This window comes from Eleutherodactylus coqui, chromosome 2, assembly GCF_035609145.1.
Source record: "Eleutherodactylus coqui strain aEleCoq1 chromosome 2, aEleCoq1.hap1, whole genome shotgun sequence".
In the NCBI taxonomy this organism is placed as follows: Eukaryota; Metazoa; Chordata; class Amphibia; order Anura; family Eleutherodactylidae; genus Eleutherodactylus; species Eleutherodactylus coqui.
Genome location: NC_089838.1, coordinates 46,905,999 through 46,928,296, shown reverse-complemented (window position 1 = coordinate 46,928,296; position 22,298 = coordinate 46,905,999). Strand labels below are relative to the sequence as shown.

The window sequence follows — 22,298 nt, the reverse complement described above, 5'->3', positions numbered from 1 at the left end:
CTGCTACTCGATCGAGTAATAGCCTTAAACAAGTGTGCTCGCTCATCTCTACTGATAAACTTTCTAGTAGAGATGAATAGTCCATCAGTAGATTACAACTAGACAATGCCTGCAACTTTCTAATAGTATTTGTTATTGAATTCTTCACCATTTTCTAAATTTCTGCTTGCTGTCAGAGTATGGAAACCCATTTTAGCCTACTCTTGATCACACCACTTGAGCTGATATGTGCTCACCAAGGACTGTCCACACTGATACACTGCAACGAGTCCATCTGCTGAGTAAGTAGGAGCAGGTCTAGATGAGTTCTTAGATCAGAACAGTTTCTCATTCATTCACAGTAAGCTGAGATTTTAAAATGTAAAAGGAAGTAAAAGCAAAAATGTATTAGAAACCTTGCAGAAGTTTTCATCCTTTAAATACAGAAAACAAGTCACTGTCCCTTTAAGACCTTCGGGAAGATTTGGCGATGCATCGCTCTTTACTCACGGCTGCCAGTCATCTCACTCATTTCCAGTGAATTAAAAAAATAACAAAACACAAAATAAAATGTTCTCGTCGGGGGTGTAAAGTTTATGATGAATCATAGAATTTTCCTTGGTAAAGTCAGTGCACACCCCAAGCACCACGGCGTGACGTAATCACAGTGCCATCCTGCCAGGGAACCAGCTCCTCGTAGATCCCGCGGCCCAGCGCTGAAAATATGACAATGTAAATACAGCAGTCATTAATCTGAGTCCCAGCGGCTGTTCCCACTGTCCGGAGCGAGAGTTCCCTGGGAGTCGCTGCTTTTTCACGATTTCGCAGTTGTATTATTTTTTCGCGGGGCAGAGGTCCAAGCAAATTCCATTGCTGCCATTTTTAAAGCAGATTGTACGGGCTCCGCTCAGATATCTTACCGTATATGGCTGTGGAACTCCAAATTCCCTATGTGCCTCGTCCGAAGATCCAAGTTCCTGCATCCTGCCAACACAAACATTACAATGGTCAGTAATCATCCTCAGCCGCGATTGGGGGGGTGGTGAACCCCAAAATGTTCCCTTTATTGTTCACCCATTGAGTAAAACCACGTCCTCTGCCACCTCCCAGCAACTCCCGTGTACGATGATTATGACCGCCATATAGACGGCAAATGTTCATTCTACACTACCAAAACCTCAACAATAGGACAACACAACAAATGTCATCATAACAATAGAAGTATCACAACTACAAGGTACAAAATAACACATAATGCTGGAGACCGAAACCGTCATTAACTACAGGTCTTTATACAATGATACATAGGGGGCAGTATTAGGGTGACTACCCACTACAGTTTTTTTTTCACTGTGAAATTCGCAGCGTTTTTTTTTTCTGCAGGGGTCTATGGGACTTGTAATGTTAAAATCGCGATTTTGCGGTAAATTGCGATTTTGCGTGATTGCGATTTTAACATTACAAGTCCCATAGACCCCTGCAGAAAAAAAAACGCTGTGAATTTCGCAGTGAGAAAAAAAAACTGTAGTGGGTAGTAACCCTTAGCCTGGGTTCACACAGGGTGGATATGCTGCGGTTTTGCCGCGGATTGCCGTTGCATATCCGCACTGCGGCAAAACTGCTGCGTTTGCAGTGCAATACAGCACAAATGAGTTTTGCAAAAAAGCTGTTCTCACAAGGCAGATTTTTTCCACACAGCTGCACTGCGGTGCGTTTTGTACAAAGGAGCAGTATTATAGTACTTATATTCTGGTACATAGGGGGCAGTATTATAGTAGTTATATTCTTGTACATAGTAGCAGTAATATAGTATTCATATTCTTGTACATAGGGAGCAGTATTATAGTAGTTATATTCTTGTACATGGGGGGCAGTTTTATAGTAGTTATATTCTTGTACATAGTAGCAGTATTATAGTAGTTGTATTCTTGTACATAGGAGCAGTATAATAGTAGCTATATTCTTGTACATAGGAGACAGGAATATAGTAGTTATGTGCTTGTACATTGAAGGCAGTATTATAGTAGTATTATTCTTGTACATAGGGGGGCAGTATTATAGTAGTTATATTCTTGTACATAGGGGGGCAGTATTAGTAGTATTATTCTTGTACATAGGGGGGCAGTATTATAGTAGTTGTATTCTTGTACATAGGAGCAGTATTATAGTAGTTATATTCTTGTACATAGGAGACAGGAATATAGTAGTTATGTGCTTGTACATTGAAGGCAGTATTATAGTAGTATTATTCTTGTACATAGGGGGGCAGTATTATAGTAGTTATATTCTTGTACATAGGGGAGCAGTATAATAGTAGTTATATTCTTGTACATAGAAGGCAATATTATAGTAGTTATATTCTTGTAAATAGGAGACAGGAATATAGTAGTATATTCTTTTACATAGGGGGCAGTATTATATTAGTTATATTCTTGTACATAGGGGCAGTATTATAGTAGCTATATTCTTGTACATAGGGGGCAGTATTATAGTAGTTATATTCTTGTACATAGGGGGCAGTATAATAGTAATTATATTCTTGTACATAGGGGGCAATATTATAGTAGTTATATTCTTGTACATAGCTGAGATATTATAGTAATTATATTCTTGCACATAGAGGGAAGTATTATAGTAGTTATATTCTTGTACATAGGGGGCTGTATTATAGCAGTTATACTCTTGCACATAGGGGGCAGTATTATAGTAGTTATATTCTAGTACAAAGTTGGCAGTATTATAGTAGTTATATTCTTGCACATAGCAGCACTATTATACTAGTTATATTCTTGTACATACGGTAAGAGCAGTATTATAGCAGTTATATTCTAGTACATAGGGGGAAGTATTATAGTAGTTATATTCTTGCATATAGGGGGCAGTATTACAGTAGTTATATTCCTGTACACAGGGGACAGTATTATAGCAGTTCTATTCTAGTACATAGGGGGCAGTGTTATAGTAGTTATATTTTTGTACATAGAGGGAAGTATTATAGTAGTTATATTCTTGCATATTGGGGGCAGTATTATAGTAGTTATATTCTTGTACATAGGAGACAGGAATATAGTAGTTATGTGCTTGTACATTGAAGGCAGTATTATAGTAGTATTATTCTTGTACATAGGGGGGCAGTATTATAGTAGTTATATTCTTGTACATAGGGGGGCAGTATTATAGTAGTTATATTCTTGTACATAGGGGGCAGTATTATAGTAGTTATATTCTTGTACATAGGAGACAGGAATATAGTAGTTATATGCTTGTACATAGAAGGCAATATTATAGTAGTTATATTCTTGTAAATAGGAGACAGGAATATAGTAGTTATATTCTTTTACATAGGGGGCAATATTATAGTAGTTATATTCTTGTACATAGGGGCAGTATTATAGTAGTTATATTCTTGTACATAGAGAGCAGCATTATAATAGTTATATTCTTGTACATAGGGGGCAGTATAATAGTAATTATATTCTTGTACATAGGGGGCAATATTATAGTAGTTATATTCTTGTACATAGCTGAGATATTATAGTAATTATATTCTTGCACATAGAGGGAAGTATTATAGTAGTTATATTCTTGTACATAGGGGGCTGTATTATAGCAGTTATACTCTTGCACATAGGGGGCAGTATTATAGTAGTTATATTCTAGTACAAAGTTGGCAGTATTAGGGTGCCCACCCACTGGCGATTTTTTTCCCTGCGAAATTCGCAGCATTTTTTTCTCTGCAGGGGTCTATGGGACTTGTAATGTTAAAATCGCGATCGCGCAAAATCGCAATTTACCGCGAAATTACGATTTTGCGCGATCGTGTGACCGGCGCCGAAAAATCGGCCCAAAAATCGCCCGAAAATCTGCTCCTAGCCGCGTTTCATTAGAAACGGGCCGGAGCTGTCCAGCGCATTGCATTCAATGGAGCCGGCAATACAGCGGCTCCATTGAATGCAAGCGCTGCGGGCGAGTGTGGGATGAATTGTCGGGAAGGGGTTAAATATATAACCCCTTCCCTGCAATGCATCCTTAAATGTGAAAAAATTTAAAAAAAGGATGTACTCACCTGCTCCCGGCAGCTGGAGATCCCCGCGGCCGGCCTGCAGTGGGTGTGAAGGGGTGTGACTCAGGCTTGCCCCTGATTGGCTCAGCGCTGAGCCAATCAGAAGCAAGTCTCAGTCACACCCATTCATGAATTCATGAATGGGTGTGACTGAGATCTGCCTCTGATTGGCTCAGGCTGAGCCAATCAGGGGCCAGTCTGAGTCACACCCCTTCACACCCACTGCAGGCCGGCCGCGGGGATCTCCAGCTGCCGGGAGCAGGTGAGTACATCCTTTTTTTTTATTTTTTCACATTTAAGGATGCATTGCAGGGAAGGGGTTATATATTTAACCCCTTCCCGACAATTCATCCCGCGCATGCCGGCAGCCCATTGCTTTCAATGGAGTCGGCTGTATTGCCGCTCCATTGAATTCAATGGGCAAACATTGTTCTTCTCTGCCACAGCTGTTACAGCTGTGGCAGAGAAGAATGATTTGTCTTCTGTATGTTCTCAATGGGGTCGGCGCTGCTGCCTCCGGCCCCGTTGAGCGCATATAGAGAAGAGAACAGGAATCGCAGATCGCAGATAGGTGCGATCTGCGATTTCTGTTCTCTAATTTATCGGACGAGCGCATAAAAAGCGCTCATGTGTCTGATACCATTGCAAAGCAATGGTTTTAAAAAATCGCCGGACGCATGCGCATGCGCAAATCGCGGCAATAAACGCCCGTGTGACTAAGCCCTCACGTAGAAGGCAGTATTATAGTAGTTATATTCTTGTACATAGGGGGCAGTATTATGATATTTACATTCTTGAACATAGTAGCAGTATTATAGTAGGTATATTCTTGTACATAGAGGGTAGAATTACAGTAGTAAAATTTTTGTACAAAAGAGCAGTAATATAATAATTATATTTTTGTACATAAAGGGCAGTATTTAGGCAGTTATGCTCTTGCATATAGGAGCAGTAATATAGAGGTTGTATTATTGTATATAGGTGGCAGTATTATAGTAGTTATATTTTTGAACATAGAAGGCAGTATTATGCAAGTTATATTTTGTACATAGGAGGAGTATTATGTTAGTTATGTTTTTGTACATAGGGGGTAGTATTACAGTAGGTATTTTCTTGTACATAGGGTCATTATTATCGTATTTATATGCTCCTACAAAGAGGGCACTAATATAGTAGTTATATTCTTGAGCATAGGGGGCAGTGTTATAGTAGTTAAATTCTTGTACATAGGGGTCAGTATTATACAAGTTATATTGTTGTGCATAGGTGGCGTATTATGGTAGTTTTATTGTTGTACATAGGTGGTGGTATTACAGTAGTTACAATCTTGTACATATGAGCAGTATTATAGTATTTATATTCTTGTACATAGGGGGTAGTATTCTAGTATTTATATTTGTGTACATATGGACCAATATTATAGTAGATATATTTTTGTATATAGATGGCAGTGTTATGGTAGTTATGTTTTTGTACATAGGAGCAGTATTACAGTATTTACAATCTTGTACATAGGAGCAGTATTATAGTAGTTATATTTTTGTACATAGGAGGCAGGATTTAGGCAGTTATACTCTTGCATATAGGAGCAGTAATATAGAGGTTGTATTATTGTATATAGGAGTCGGTATTATAGTAGTTATATTCTTGAACATAGAAGGCAGTATTATACAAGTTATATTTTTGTGCATAGGGTGCAGTGTTATATAAGTTATATTCCTCTACAAAGAGGGCAGTATTATAGTAGTTATATTCTTATATGGAGGAGTAGTATTATAGTAGTTATATTTTTGTACATAAGAGCAGTATTATAGTAATTATATACTTGAACATAGGAGCAATATAATTGTAGTTATATTTTTGTACGTAGAGGGAGAATTTTAGTAGTTATATTCTTGCACCTAGGGGGCAGTTTTATAGTACATACGGGGCAAGATTTTACTTTATATTCTCATGCGTAAGGAGCAGTATTATAGTAATTATATTCTTGTACATCAGGGGCAGTATTATGGTAAATATTTTCTTGAACATGGGAGGCAGTATTGTAGTAGATATATATTCATGTTAGTAGTTGGCAGTATCATAGTAGCTATACATAAAAGGTACATAGGGGGCAGTATTATAGTAGTTATATTGTTGTACAGAAAAGGCAATACTATAGTTGTTCTGTTCTTGTACATAGGGGGCAGGATTATAGTAGTTATATTCTTGTACAAAGGGGGCAGTATTATAGTAGTTATATTCTTTGCCTAGGGGCAGTATTATAGTAGTTATATTTTTCTGCAAAGAGGGCAGTAATATAGTAGTTATATGGTTGTACATCACGGGTAGTATTATAGTACTTATATTCTTATACAAAAAGGACATTATTTAGGCAGTTATACTCTTGTATTATAGAGGGTATATTGTTGTATATAGCAGGCAGTATTATAGTTATGCTCTTGTAAAGAGGAGCAGTATTATAGTAGATAAATTCTTTTACAGAAAAGGAAGTATTATAGTAGTTATATTCTTGTACATAGGAACAATATTATAGTAGTTATATACTTGTACATAGGGGGCAGTATTATAGTAGTTATATTCTTGTACGTAGGCGGGCAGTATTATAGTAGTCATATTCTTGTAGATAGGAACAGTATTATAGCAGTTATACCCTTGTACATAGGAGCACTATTATAGTAGTTATATTTTTGTACATAAGAGGCAGTATTATGGCAGTTATATTCTTATACAAAGTAGGCGCTAATATAGTAGTTATATTCTTGTACATACGGGGCAGTATTATAGTAGTTATATTCTTGTACATAGGGGGCAGTATTATAGTAGTTATATTCTTGTACATAGGAAGTAGTATAATAGTAGTTTTATTCTTGTACATAGGAGGCAGTATTATAGTAGTTATATTCTTGTACATAGGAGGCAGTATTATAGTAGTTATATTCTTGTACATAGGAGCAGTATTACAGTAGTTATATTATTGTACATAAGGGGCAGTATTATAGTAGGTATAATCTTGTACATAGGAGGCAGTATTATAGTAGTCATATTTTTGTACTTAGGGAGTAGAATTATAATAAGTATATTGTTTTATTGTACTTATTGATTGTCATCCAGCTTTTCCAGGTACAGAGAAAACTCAGAAACAGCCACAAAGAATAGTTGCGGAGACATAGTCTCATATTTAATGTACTTCATTTGTCTTTTAATGCCCTTTTCAAAATGTACCTATCTATTGTGGACTGTTTCGCCAGTGGAATGTCAGATTCTCACACATCTCCGCCACAAGCATTTCCTTCTAGATACCTGAGAATCTTCTCTTGTGTTAAAATCAAACCATGAAGATTATGCAGTAGAGAGACCAGCATCTTTGTACTGAGCGGTTCTGTTTTTACCTGCTATACAGACATAAGTTATCGATGAGACTGATAAAAGATGCATGTTATTGGCTATTGGAGCAGAATGGTGTGTGTCAGCTTCGGTCATGAAAATGGCTAAATGACCCTTTTTTGCCTCAAAATAATAGTGACAAGATGTTAGTTTGTGTCTCGGGCCCGCGGCACTGACCTTTTTCTGTGAACTTGGCTTCGTCACTTCTTTTTCTTTCTCCTTCACGCATAAAAAAATGAGTTTGGTGGGAAATGCCAACGTGTTTTATAAGCGATCGCAGCGTCTCAGGGCTGAGAACATTCACAGAACTCAGGTGATAAAGAGATGCAATGGAGGTCGGTGGCAGGGATAGATTGTAGAGGTCTGCAGTCCGCATGATGGGAGTATCAGCTCCCGTCAATCCAAGGATAGAAATAGTAGAGTTCTTAATGCAGCTCTGGGTATAACTTGAGGATAATAGACAACAAAACTTAGAATCAGTACAAGGTAAGTAGAGCAAATAATTTACAAAGATGCTTCTTATTATAGTGGCAGCCAGCAGAATATCGACTGCAGCTCTGGATGTGACTTGAGTAGTGGAAATGATGTAACAGCAGAATAGTAACTGAAGTTTTAGATGTGAGTGGAGATTAAGACATGATGTAACAGCTGAATAGTGACTGCTGCTCTGTATGTGACTGCAGCATAAGGCACAATGTAACAGCAGAATAGTGACTGCAGCTCTAGATGTGATTGGAGAATAAGAAATGATGTACCCACAGAATCGTGACTTCAGCTCTGGATGTGACTGGAGTATAATGCAGGTTAGGTGTCAGGATCATACAGCAGAAGTAAAGACACAGATCTGAAGCAGGTGGATGGTGGGGTTGCTATGACGCATTGGTGACAGACAGTAAGAGGCAGCAGATTTTTTTCGGAACAAATACAATTTTACTAAACAATTAAGATAATTTTACGTCCCTTCATAGGAGAGTCGGAGTATTTAAAAGGGTTGTCCAGTTGTAAACTACTGATGGCCTATCAGCAGGACAGACCATCAATAGTAGATCAGCAGGGGTCTGCCACCAAGGATCCCCACCAATCAGCTATTTTCTGGGTCTGTGGTGTTCATAAAATGAGCTAATTTCTGTAGGAAGCAGACAGCTTCGTTCTCACTGCAGTGGCCAGACTTGGTATTGCAGGCCAAGTTTCCATTCACTTCAATGTGAGCTGGGCCTGCAATACCAAGCCTGGCCACTACAGTGAGAATGGAGCTATCTGCCTCCTGCAGAAATTAGTTCAGTGCGCAAGCACACAGGTCAAGAAAACAGCTGCTTGGCAGGCGTCCGTGGCAACAGACCCCTACTAATCCACTATTGATGACTTATCCTGTTGATAGGCCATCAAAAGTTTATAAATGAACAATCCCTTTAAATGTTGCAAAAGGTTTAACTGGAATTCACTTTTATAACATACATATCCACATAACCATATTAGGGCATCACTTTCGCGAGACGAGGCACTTCAAACTTCTCTAATACAGTGTTGCCTTGGGTTAAGAGTTTAATCTGTTCTGTGACGGAGCTCTTAACCCAAAACACTCGTAAGTCAAATCAATTTTCCCCATTGAAATGAATGGAAAAGCCATTAATCCGTTCTGGATCGCGAAGCTCTCCGTCTGATTTCAATGGGGATGGCGTTGCCCCACTGAAAGCAATAGGACGCCAGCACCCCCGCACTGATTTCCGGGGAAGGACTTTAAATATAAGCCCTTACCTGAAAATCATCCCTAGCTGCTGTAAAAAAATTTAAAAAATATATACTCACCTGTCCACTGTTGCCAGGGCTCAGGTGCATCTAGCCGCCACTTGTTCTCCCTGCGGTGCTCTTAAGCTTTTCAGCGAGCAGGGATTAAAAATGCAGGGAGAACAAGCGGCGGCTAGACACGCCTGAGCCCCAGCAACAACGGACAGGTGAGTATATATTTTTTACTACAGCTAGGGATGTTACATATTTAAAGCCCTTCCCCGAAAATCACTGCAGGGCTTGCTGGCAGGCCATTGCTTTCAATGGGGCCACCGGCAGCAGCAGCGGCCCCATTGAGAGCAAGGCTCTTAACCCAAGTTTTTGCTCTCAAGTCAAAGGAAAATTCGGGAGAGAGCCTGCTCTCAAGTCAAAAAGCTTGTACGTTGAGGCACTCTTAACCCAAGGCATCACTGTACTAACCCCTATCGTTGTAGTACTCCATACTCATCCTCGCACTGCATACTAGATTCTGGAAGGTCCGCGGCCTCATGCACCATAAGTGTCAGACTAGATCACCAGTTTAGGAGTCCTGCATCACTATAGACTCAACGCACCGTAGGTGCAAATAGAGATCCACATTACAATATGGCTGTCTCACATATACCACAACCTACGCATAGCGCTGTTACCCCGGAGTGCCTTGTTCTCCCATAACGGTACATATATCACATATCTCCTAGTATATCCCGTATCGTCACAGTTTCACTTTGCACACAATCCCACATTCCCTGTATCGCAGTCCCTTCCAGGAAGATACTTCCTCAGTCACATCAATCCGTCATGGTCCCTATTGTACGGAGAATTCATGTGTTTATCAAGGAGAAGACAATCCTAGATCGCGTGTAGAAGTCAGGGCCCATAGGAGAAATACAAATCACACCAGCCTTGTTGCGGTATCAAATGATTTCTAATGTATTAAAAGGTGCATGTGGTTTATATACCATAAATGACATCACAGGAAAAGTACATACCTCCAAGATTAATAAGAATACATAACAGGGTACAACTAAAATGTTTAACATAAGTTACACCTTTTAAGGTGTAACTATAACATACAAAGAAACCATTATGAATTAAGTGAAAAGGAATGCAAGGGAGGCAGTCTGAGAGACTGTCTTATCTTCTGTCTGTCTCTATCCCTACCATTTACTGGTATAGAAAGGTTTGGTTTAACCCCTTCACTACTTATACTAGCATCATGCTATATCTTTCTAGTCTACAATCTAATAGAAAAACAATTAACTGATACATTGATCTACAATTTTCTTAACACCTATAGTGTGCACACTATCGTCTTCTTGGACCAGTCATGTGCATCCTACAGCTTGCGCCATTCTTTTGGGTCCATTGTGCTCTTGTCTGCTTTGGGACCAAGTCCTGGTGGGAAGGGAGACTCTCTTTCCTTCCACATGGAGTGTCATTATCAGCCCCTGGGTCATCAGAGCTCTTTTGCTGGCAACTTGCATCTTCGGCCCTCTAGTCATCAAGACCCTTTTCTGCACTGCTTTCCCCATGCTGCTTCCCAGTCTGGGAACCACGCTACACATGCCGCTCACAAAGGCTGCCTCTGGCTCCTCTGCCCTGCTGCTGCGGCCACACCTCACTAATGCTTCTCACACCCTTGTAGCTGCATTGGCTTACACAGTGGGATGCAGTTTATAATTTAGTTATACAGTCACAGTGCCCCCATAACACCTGTCACAGTGCTCCCATAAAAACAGCTACAGTGATCCCATAATACCTCATGCTGTGAGAGGGGAAGGGGAGGAGGGGGTGATGTTACAATCTCTGTGTCTAGTCAGGCTGTGAGAGTGGAAGAGGAGGAGGAAATAGTGTTACAATCGCTGTGCCTCATCATGCTGTGAAAGAAGGGGAAGATGTTACAATCTCTGTACCTTGTCATGCTGTCAAAGAATAGGGGGAGGAGGGTGAACTGCTATTATTCCTGTCCCTCATGTTGCAAGAGGGGAAATGGAAGAGGGGTGATATTGCAATCACTGTTCCTCATCATGCTATAAGATGGGAAGAAGAAGGAGGTGATGTTACAATTGCTATGCCTCATCATGCTGTGAGAGGGTAAAGAGAGAAGGGGGTGATGATAAAATCCCTGTGCTTCATCTTGCTGTGAAAGAAGTTAGAGAAGGAGGGGTTGATATTACCATCACGGTGCCTCATCATGCTGTGGGAGGGGAAAGAGAGAAGGGGGTGATCTTACAATTGCTGTGCCTCATCATGCTGTGAGAGGGGAAGAAAAGAAGGGGGTGACCTTACAATTGCTGTAGCTCATCATACTGTGAGAGGGGAAGGAGAGAAGGGGGTGATCTTACAATTTCTGTGCCTTGTCATGCTGTGAGAGGGGAAAGAGAGGACAAGTTGATGTCACAATAACTCTATGTCATCATGCTGTGAGAAGGAGAGAGTGATGATATAATCCCTGTGCCTCATCATGTTGTGAGAAAGGAAGGGAAAAGGGGGTGGGATTACAATCACAGTGCTTCACAATGCTGTAAGAGAGGAAGGGGAGGAAGAGGTGATGTTACATTTTCTCTGCCTCCTTATGCTGTGAGAGGGATAGGGTAGGAGCGGTGATGTTACTGTCATTGTGCCTTCTCATGCTATGAGAGGGGAGAGAGAAGAGGAGGGTATGTTTCAATAGGTGTGCCTCATCATGCTGTTAGAGGGGAAGGGGAGTAGGGGCTGATGTTACAATTGTTTTAGGTCATCATGCTATAAGAGGGGAAGAGGAGGAAGATGTGATGTTACAATCCCTCTGCCTCTTCATGCTGTGAAAGGGGAAGGGTAGAGCAGGTGATCTTACAATCTCTGAGTGTCACCATGCTGTGAGAGGGGAAGAGGAGGAGAGTTGATATTACAATCATAGTGCCTCCTCATGCTATAAAAGGGGTGAGGGAAGAGGAGGGAATGTTACAATATTAGTACCTGCACATGTTGTGAGAGGGGATGAGGAGGAAGAGGTGATCCTGTAATCACTGTTTGTCAACATGCTGTGAGAGGGGAATGGGAGCAGGGTGTTCTCATACAATCCCTGAGCCTCATCATGCTGTGAGAGGGGAAGGGGAGCATAAGCAGGGGTGCATCTGATTGGCTCAGGAACATGATGGGATGTTGGAAGTTGTCAAAATGAGGATCAACATCACAGCAGTAAGAGCCCAGAAAAGTCATACATGTAGAGTCGCCATCTATATAGAACCTCTCTAACATGTTCAGGCACTATTATGGGGGGTCAAGGAGCCGAGACCCTAATGAATGCAACTGCAAAGGATCCTCTGATCATTTTAAGCCCCTCCTGTATTTTGACATTGGTAATTTACTAAAGGGGAGATAAAAAAACACAGAGTCAGTAAGGGAGCCAAGTTCAGGCTGTGCTCCTTTCTGAGCTCGAAGGGCTGCGCAGTGTCCTGCAATGACAGCAATCTAATCAGTAAACAGAATAAAGTCACCACCGCCACACCGTGCTCAGTGCCTTCACCATACTGCACTACCCTCATTCTTGCAGGGTACTTTCGGTGTTTTTTACTGGAGCAGCGAGAAGGATAAATAAAACATTATGAAGCCTTGCAGGCAGGACTCCGCCGCACGCCAGAACAGACATCCACAGATGTGGAGAAGACAAACAAACCGCCAACAGTTCAGTATTGATTAACAAGGGCGTGGAGCGCGCCGAACGTCCTGACACAGGGGACGCTGATGTGTGTAGGCCTTTCATAGCCCTCCAGGCGCAGCAGCACAACCGCAGCGCCCCCAGTTTACACAGGTTTACCAAAAATGTCTGAAGGCCTTTCATGTCCAAATAGAGGCGAGCTGGAGCACAAACAGGTATTATAGGGCCGGGAATTAACGCGTCTCCAGGGAGCGTGCCGTAAAAAGTAGCATTATAACCAACAATGGAGACACGTTACCACTCAGCGCCCAAACATTCCACCCAGATACACAGAGCCTTGTCTGAAAGGGTCTATACAGAGCAGGCAGCCAACAGCAAAGGAGCTCCAAACTCATTCACAGTGGGGACTGCAGAGAGAAACTAACGAAGAACGAGCCAGAGTTATAGAAACTATCAAACATAGCATTAGAAGATGTAGGATGGCACAGAGTATTTCAGGGGGAGAATGGGGTAATGTTGTGGGAGGATACGGACCTAGAGTTGCAAAGTGGTAGGAGCAGTGTCTCCAGCAGCACAGAGGATGTCAGGAGAGCAGTGTGATGATGTGTGGTAGGAGCAGAGTCTCCAGTAGCACAGAGGATGTCAGGAGAGGAGTGTGATGATGTGTGGTAGGAGCAGAATCTCCAGCAGCACAGGGATGTCAGGAGTGGAGTGTGATAATGTGTGGTAGGAGCAGAGTCTGCAGCAGCACAGAGGATGTCAGGAGAGCAGTATGATAATGTGTGGTAGGAGCAGAGTCTCCAGCAGCACAGATGATGTCAGGTGAGAAGTGTGATGATGTGTGGTAGGAGCAGAGTCTCCAGCAGCACAGAGGATGTCAGGAGAGGAGTGTTATGATGTGTAGTAGGAGCAGAGTCTCCAACAGCACAGATGATGTCAGGAGAGGAGTGTGATGATGTGTAGTAGGAGCAGAGTCTGCAGCAGCACAGAGGATGTCAGGAGAGGAGTGTGATGATGTGTGGTAGGAGCAGAATCTCCAGTAGCACAGGGATGTCAGGAGTGGAGTGTGATAATGTGTGGTAGGAGCAGAGTCTGCAGCAGCACAGAGGATGTCAGGAGAGCAGTGTGATAATGTGTGGTAGGAGCAGAGTCTCCAGCAGCACAGAGGATGTCAGCAGAGGAGTGTGATGATGTGTGGTAGCAGCAGAGTCTCCAGCAGCACAGAGGATGTGAGGAGAGGAGTGTGATGATGTGTGGTAGGAGCAGAGTCTCCAGCAGCACAGAGGATGTAAGGAGTGGAGTTTGACAATGCGTGGTAGAAGCAGAGTCTGTAGCAGCACAGAGGATGTCAGGAGAGGAGTGTGATGATGTGTGGTAGGAGCAGAGTCTCCAGCAGCACAGAGGATGTCAGGAGATGAGTGTGATGATGTGTCGTAGGAGCAGAGTCTCCAGCAGCACAGAGGATGTCAGGAGAGGAGTGTGATGATGTGTCATAGGAGCAGAGTCTCCAGCAGCACAGAGGATGTCAGGAGAGGAGTGTGATGATGTGTGGTAGGTGCAGAGTCTCCAGCAGCACAGAGGATATCAGGAGAGGAGTGTGATGATGTGTGGTAGGAGCAGAGTCTTCATCAGCACAGAGGATGTCAGGAGAGGAGTGTGATGATGTGTCGTAGGAGCAGAGTCTCCAGCAGCACAGAGGATATCAGGAGAGGAGTGTGATGATGTGTCGTAGGAGCAGAGTCTCCAGCAGCACCGAGGATGTAAGGAGTGGAGTTTGACAATGTGTGGTAGGAGCAGAGTCTGTAGCAGCACTGAGGAGTTCAGGAGAGCAGTGTGATGATGTGTAGTAGGTGCAAAGTCTCCATCAAAGCAGAGTGTAACAGACTTCTACATTTCTATGTAGGATGAAGCTTTTCACTTGTGATGTTTGCAGGTCATGTTGATGATTTCCCTTCTGTGGACTCGTATGCAATTATGTTTTTCGTGTCGCCGATAAATCCGTTACAACATCCGTCAACCAAGAAAGTAGTCAGCTGCATCAAACTGTAATTCCTCTTTCACATGGGCAGCAAAATCATCGCTGCAAAATAAGTGTATGTGAAGCTCATGGTTTCCGATGGTTTTATTCAGGGCTCAGTCACACGGGCGTTTTTATGCGCGTCATGTCATAAGACCTAAGTGTTACAAGCAAAACACACGAAACTGAGATGACTAATAACACACAACTACAGGAGCATGTATCAAGCTCCTCTCCCACCTCTATATAGGGGGCAGTATTATATTCTTGTACATAGGAGCAGTATTATAGTACTTATATTCTTTTACATAGCAGCAGTATTATAGTAGTTATATTCTTGTGCATAGGAGCAGTATTATAGTAGTGATATTCTTGTACATAGGTAGCAGTTTTATAGTAGTTATATTGTACATAGGCGGCAGTATTATATTAGTTACATTCTTGTACGTAGGAGACGGTATTATAGCAGTTATATTCTTGTACATAGGAGTCAGTATTATTGTAGTTATATTCTTGTACATAGGTAGCAGTATTATAATAGTTATATTCTTGTACATAGGGGGCAGTATTATAGTAGTTATATTCTTGTACATAGCAGCAGTATTATAGTAGTTATATTCTTGTACATAGGAGCAGTATTATAGAAGTTATATTCTTGTACATAGGAGGTGGTATTATAGTAGTCATATTCTTGTACATAGGGGGCAGTATTATAGTAGTTATATTCCGGTACATAGGGGGGCAGTATTATAATAGTTATATTCTTGTACATAGGAGGCACTATTATAGTAGTTATATTCTTGCACAGAGAGGGCAGTATTGTATTAGTTATATCCTTGTACATAGGGGGCAGTATTATAGTATTTTTACTTTTTTACATAGGGGGTAGTATTATAGTAGCTATATACTTGTACATAGGAGCAGTATTATAGTAGTAATATTGTTGTACATAGGAGCAGTATTATAGTAGTTCTATACATGTACATAGGGGGCAGTATTATAGTAGTTACATTCTTGTACGTAGGAGACGGTATTATAGCAGTTATATTCTTGTACATAGGAGTCAGTATTATTGTAGTTATATTCTTGTACATAGAAGGCAGAATTATAGTAGTAAAATTCTTATGCATAGGAGGCTGTATTATAGTAGCTATATTCTTTTACATAGGGGGCAGTATTATATTAGTTGTATTCTTTTACATAGGGTGCAGAATTATAGTAGTTATATTCTTATACATGGAAGTCAGTATAATACCAGGTATATTCTTGTACATAGGTTCAGTATTATAGTAGTTATATTCTTGTACATAGGAGGCAGTATTATAGCAGTTATATTCTTGTACATAGGAGGCATTATTATAGTGGTTTAATTCTTGTACATAGGAGGAGTATTATAGTAGTTTTATTCTTTTAAGTAGTAGCACTATTATAGTAGTTATATTCTTGTACATAGGGGGTAGTGTTATAATAGTTATATTCTTGTACATAGGAGCTGTATTATAGTAGTTATATTCTTGTTCATAGTAGACAGTATTATAGTAATTGTATTCTTGAACATAGGAGGAAATATTATTAGTAGGTATATTCTTGTACATAGGAGGCCGTATTATAGTAGTTCTATTCTTGTACATAGGGGTCAGTATTATAGTAGTTATATTCTGGTACATAGGAGGCAGTATTACAGTAGTTTTATTCTTGTGCATAGATTGTGGCATTATAGTAGTTATATTATTGTACAGTGGGGGCAGTATTATAGAAGTTATATTCTTGCATATAGGTATCAGTTTTTTTTGTATTTATATTCTTGTACATAGGGGGACGTATTATAGTAGTTATATTCTTGTACATAGGGAGCAGTATTATAGTAGTTATATTCATGTATATAGGAGGCATTATTATAGTAGTTATAGTCTTGTACATAGGCGGCAGTATTATAGTAGTTATATTCTTGTACATTGGGGCAGTATTATAGTAGTTATATTCAGGTATATAGGAGGCATTATTATAGTAGTTATAGTCTTGTACATAGGCGGCAGTATTATAGTAGTTATATTCTTGTACATTGGGGCAGTATTATAGTAGTTATAGTCTTGTACATAGGGGGCAATTTTATAGTGGTTATATTCCTATATAAAGGAGGCAGTATTATAGTAGTCATATTTTTTTATAAAGGAGGCAGTATTATTGTGATTATAGTCTTGTACATTGGGGCGGCAGGATTATAGAAGTTATATGTTTGTATTTAGGTAGCAGTATTATAGTAGTCATATTTTTTATATAGGAGGCAGTATTATAGTGGTTTTAGCCTTGTACATAGGGGGCAGTATTATAATAGTTATTTTCTTGTACATAGGGGGCATTATAGTAATATAGTTGTTATATTCTTTTACACAGGGAGCAGTATAAGAGTTGTTATATTCTTGTACATAGGTAGCAGTATTATAATAGTTATATTCTTGTACATAGGGGGCAGTATTATATTTGTTATATTCTTGTACATAGCAGCAGTATTATAGTAGTTATATTCTTGTACATAGGAGCAGTATTATAGAAGTTATATTCTTGTACATAGGAGGTGGTATTATAGTAGTCATATTCTTGTACATAGGGGGGGCAGTATTATAATAGTTATATTCTTGTACATAGGAGTAACTATTATAGTAGTTATATTCTTGCGCAGAGAGGGCAGTATTGTATTAGTTATATCCTTGTACATAGGGGGCAGTATTATAGTATTTTTACTTTTTTACATAGGGGGTAGTATTATAGTAGCTATATACTTGTACATAGGAGCAGTATTATAGTAGTAATATTCTTGTACATAGGAGCAGTATTATAGTAGTAATATTCTTGTACATAGAAGCAGTATTATAGTAGTTCTATACATGTACATAGGGGGCAGTATTATAGTAGTTATATTCTTGTACACGGAGCAGTATTATAGTTGTTATATTCTTATACATAGGTAGCAGTATTATAGTAGTTATATTCTTGTGCATGGGTAGCAGTATTATAGTAGTTATATTCTTGTGCATAGGTAGCAGTATTATAGTAGTTATATTCTTGTACTTAGGAGGCAGAATTATAGTAGTAAAATTCTTATACAGAGGAGGCTGTATTATAGTAGTTTTATTTTTTTTTACATAGGGGGCAGTATTATAGTAGTTATATTCTTGTACATAGGAGGCAGTATTATAGCAGTTATATTCTTGTACATAGGAGGAGTATTATAGTAGTTATATTCTTGTACATAGGGGGGCAGTATTATAGTAGTTATATTCTTGTAAATAGTAGCACTATTATAGTAGTTATATTCTTGTACATAGAGGGTAGTGTTATAATAGTTATATTCTTGTACATAATAGCAGTATTATAGTAGTTATATTCTTGTACATAGGAGGCAGTATTATAGTAGTTAAATTCTTGTACACAGTAGCAGTATTACAGTAGTTATATTCATGTACATAGGAGGCAGTATTATAGTAATATTCTTGAACATAGGAAGAAATATTATTAGTAGATATATTCTTCTGCATAGGAGCAGTATTATAATAGTTATATTCTTTGTACATAGGAGGCAGTATTATAGTAGTTTTATTCTTGTGCATAGATTGTGACACTATAGTAGTTATATTCTTGTACATAGGAGCAGTATTATGGTAGTTATATTCTTGTTCATACGACCAGTATTATAGTAGTTATATTCTTGCACATAGGGGGCAGTATTATAGCAGTTATATTCTTGTACTTAGGGGAGAGTATTATACTAGTTATATTATTGTACATAGGGGGGCAGTATTACAGAAGTTATATTTTTGTGCATAGAGGGTGGCAATATAGTAGTTATATTCTTGTACATAGGGAGCAGTAATATCTCAAATTTAATCTGCCGAATCTGGATGTTATAACATTGTGTATTGCAGGTGTAATACATTTATTTGTGTATGAGTTTGGATGCTCTTTAGTCTAGTAGAAGCAGTTACTTTTGGTTCTTTTCATTTTTGTTTTTTTTCAACTCTTAAAAAGTGCAGGACGGTGAAATGGACTGTTGAACCCATGTAAAAGGTTTTCCCAGAGCAGAGAATCTCACATCTTCTCTTGATTCAGATGCAAGATGGAATGAAAAGTGATATTAAAGTTGACGTCCCTTTAGAACATCCATTTTCTGCGACTTTGTTTGGGATTCCTGTGTTCGTAGTTGATGATTCTTCATTTTGGTTCTCCATCAGTAACAAACATCATTTTTGTCCCTTTCGAGAACCAGGCTTATTTATATGCCATATAGAAAGCCTTTTATTGTAATGAGAGCTTTGCAATACTTGCTCTGCCCTCTGGAGGCACTGTAGGAAAATAAAAAATTGTCAAAAGGCATTTTTCTCTCGTATTCTAGCTAATCAGTGGAATCAAATTTCTACCTTATAAAACCTAATTGATGGAAGTGTGTTTGCCAATGTACCCGAGAAATAATTATTAAATCAGGGATATTATTAATAGCTGTGACTGGAGTTGCCCTTTAAGCGTGAGCTGAGCTCTGCGTGGTAATAATGGATTTGGAATGTGACATGCCTTGTTTCACTGAATCCGGGCTTCTTTACCATAACTCTGTAACTTCTAATATACTTAAGTGTTTCACTTTTTGCTTGCTGAAAGTGTAATTAAACAGTCTTGTATATATGTAGGGGCTGAAATCTTGTACAGACCTAATACAATATTATTCAGTCTAGAAATCCTCTGTGATGTGGACACATCAGCAGCACAGATCTCTTGTGGGCGCTGATGGTTTGTTCCTATGTGCAGTTATAGTTTGTTACAATCAATGACGGGAAGTTGTATCATAGAATGGACTTCCTAGACTGGAGGAGGTTCCCGACACACAGACAGCACATGGCCCCATTATAGTGATAAGAGGACACTGGCCTACACAGAACAGCGGCTTACAGTTGCTCTGTTGGGGCATGGGAGCCGCAGTAAGCCCTGTGCCCTTTGAGGTGCGGCTGGAAGAGAAGACGGAGAGAGAAGGAAGAAGGCACTTTCCATGGCTAGTCAATGCTGTATGAGAAGCTCCCCTCCGGTGGCCAAAGAGACGGCTAACGCATCACTGCGCAGAAGATCTGGCCCCAATCGGGTATAGTAAATGCAGGCTAAGCCCCACCCACCTTCCCAGGATGCAGAGAAGTTTCTCGTCCGATATATAGAATTTAAACTGCGTCACTTATTGGGCGCATTTGCATGTGTTTTTTTCCCCTTACAGTGCTGTGAAGAAGCAATGCGAGAGAAAATTTGCAGTGTGTCCCATTTTAAGGCGATTTCATTGAAGAGTCGCTCATTCTTCATTATCAGAGCAGGAAAAAGAATTGCATCGTGCTCGCAAGTACGTGAGAGCTTCATGCGAGTGTGATGCGTTTTTGCTCCCACAGAGAGTGATGAGTGATTGCAATTGCAATATCGGTCCAAGTGTAAACCGTCCGTTTCTCCCTATAGGAGCTTAAAAAAATTGCATTGCACTTACAAGAAACTTCCGTGCGCATGCGGGCAGGATGCAATTTTTCTTCAAACTCCCATGGGGAAGAACAAGCAGTATCGCCCCAAAATAGGACACGCTGCAAGTTTTGTCTTAATTACTTCCTCTCGCTGCGATAGAAAAGTTGCACGTGTAAATGCCCCATTGAAAAGAATGCGTTCTTTTCCGCATCTCACAACGCATAGACATCAGACCGGAGGAGTCTTGTGAGGGGCTCGGTTGCAATTCGGCGTTGTTAACCATCGTGGCGCAGAGCCGCCTCATACCATGTCCTGAGCGACATTATTCAGTCATTAGAGCTAATGAGGCTGTCACATTAAGAAGAAAGAGAAGAGCGATGGGGGAATCCTTGGGATTATCGGAGGTTTATCTGGTTCCTCCTTGTGACGGCGGTTTAGCGTTTCGCTTGGGCTCTTCCTTTGGAGAGAGACTTGATTAAGTAACTCTGGATGAAATTGAAATCCTGGGATTTGACCTCCGCCCGGCCCGAGAGGACAGCGACTCGCACAACAGTTTTCTTTTGTTCATTGTTGGGAGTTATTAATCCAACATGAGCTTTGAATTAATCAGGCGGCGGCCGCTTCTCCTCATTCAGAGCGCCGCTGCTGCCCGTGTCTTTTCTAATTAAGGTCGAATGATAACAGGCCGCGTCCTGATTGCAACACTCAGTGAGCTCACATCCAGGATGAAGAGGCTAAACAAACACAAGCAGATTACTCCTTCATTCGCCTTAATTGTTTTCTTCCTTTAGGTAAAGGACTCGGAATGAACTGGCTAATTCCAGGAGGAATGGAGGAGGGAGGGGGGGGGGGGGGCGGCGGCGCAAGACCAACACTGGATTGGAGGAAGGCGGTAAAGAAAAAGCCCGGGAATTATTGATTTAAGGCGCACATCCAGCCTCGTCAGGGATAGCAACAAACAGCACAAGATGGAAAAAGGATCAAGAAGTCTCAAAACTCACCAATCAGCAAAGAAGAAATCATCAGGCAATGTACTACACAGGGGGCCCCTGTGGACAGGAAGCTTCTTGTAGTTGCCGCAGATTCGATGGAGGTGCTGACATGTTCTGAGCAGCCGACAGGAAGGGGTCATCGATTAATACTGCTTGCGCCAAATTCTCACCTCCCATCGGAATGGTGCAACAGAACTCTGGAACCATGAGACCAGGAGATGTTTTTCCGCTGCTCAGTGATACAAGTTTTGCCTGCTGGACTCGCCGCTCTGCTTCTCTTAGACATAATGGCGCTGGAACTGGTCGTCTGCTGTTATAGCCTGTTCGTGCGAAGGAATGGCGAGTTGTGCAATTGGACACATTAGTTGGGGCTCCAGTGTTATATTCAGCTGACTGTGCAGCACCTGATGGTCAGAAAGATTCCTGACATTCTCCCCTGACCCCTTTCAGTGAGGAGTTGTTTCCATTCGCAGGATCCCTTTTCGCTTTAGGTTTTCCTTGATCGTGCCATTCTCTGTATACTCTCCACACTGTTACACGATAAAATCCCCTGCGATTGGCAGTGAGACCTGGCTAGTCTAGTACCGATGACTGGGCCTCGCTGGAAGTCGCACAAATAGCTGGATTTTCCCATCTAATATGGATTCACTCTGAAATTCATCCATGGAAAACTTGTCACATGATTTTATGCCACACTCCGAGGTCACCGGGGGGAATCCCCATATAGGGAAGCACCAATCGTGTGAGGGACGGTGGCTGTAATAAAAGGATCAGGGGCTCAAATAAAGAAGCTATGTGGGTATAATAAAATGTACGTTAATGTGAGTAGCAGTGAGTCTGGTAAAGGCAATAGTAGAAACAGCAGTACTAGTAGTAATAGAATCCCAACAATGATGGGAGCCGGTAGGTGAATAAAGTTCTAGTAACAGTAGTAGTGGGATTAGTAACAGGAAAGTTAGCCATAGAAGTAGT

At 40.6% G+C, this 22,298-nt stretch overlaps 1 long non-coding RNA gene across 1 annotated transcript; it reads right to left on the bottom strand.

Annotated features, from left to right (window-relative positions):
- Nucleotides 1-371: 371 nt before the first annotated feature.
- On the bottom strand, nt 372-21,528 carry LOC136610516 (uncharacterized). Its single transcript, XR_010790092.1, has 3 exons — nt 21,336-21,528; nt 7,607-7,875; nt 372-963 (listed from the first exon to the last, which is right to left on the bottom strand). It is a non-coding gene; the product is annotated as an uncharacterized lncRNA (long non-coding RNA).
- Between the last annotated feature and the right edge of the window lie 770 nt (nt 21,529-22,298).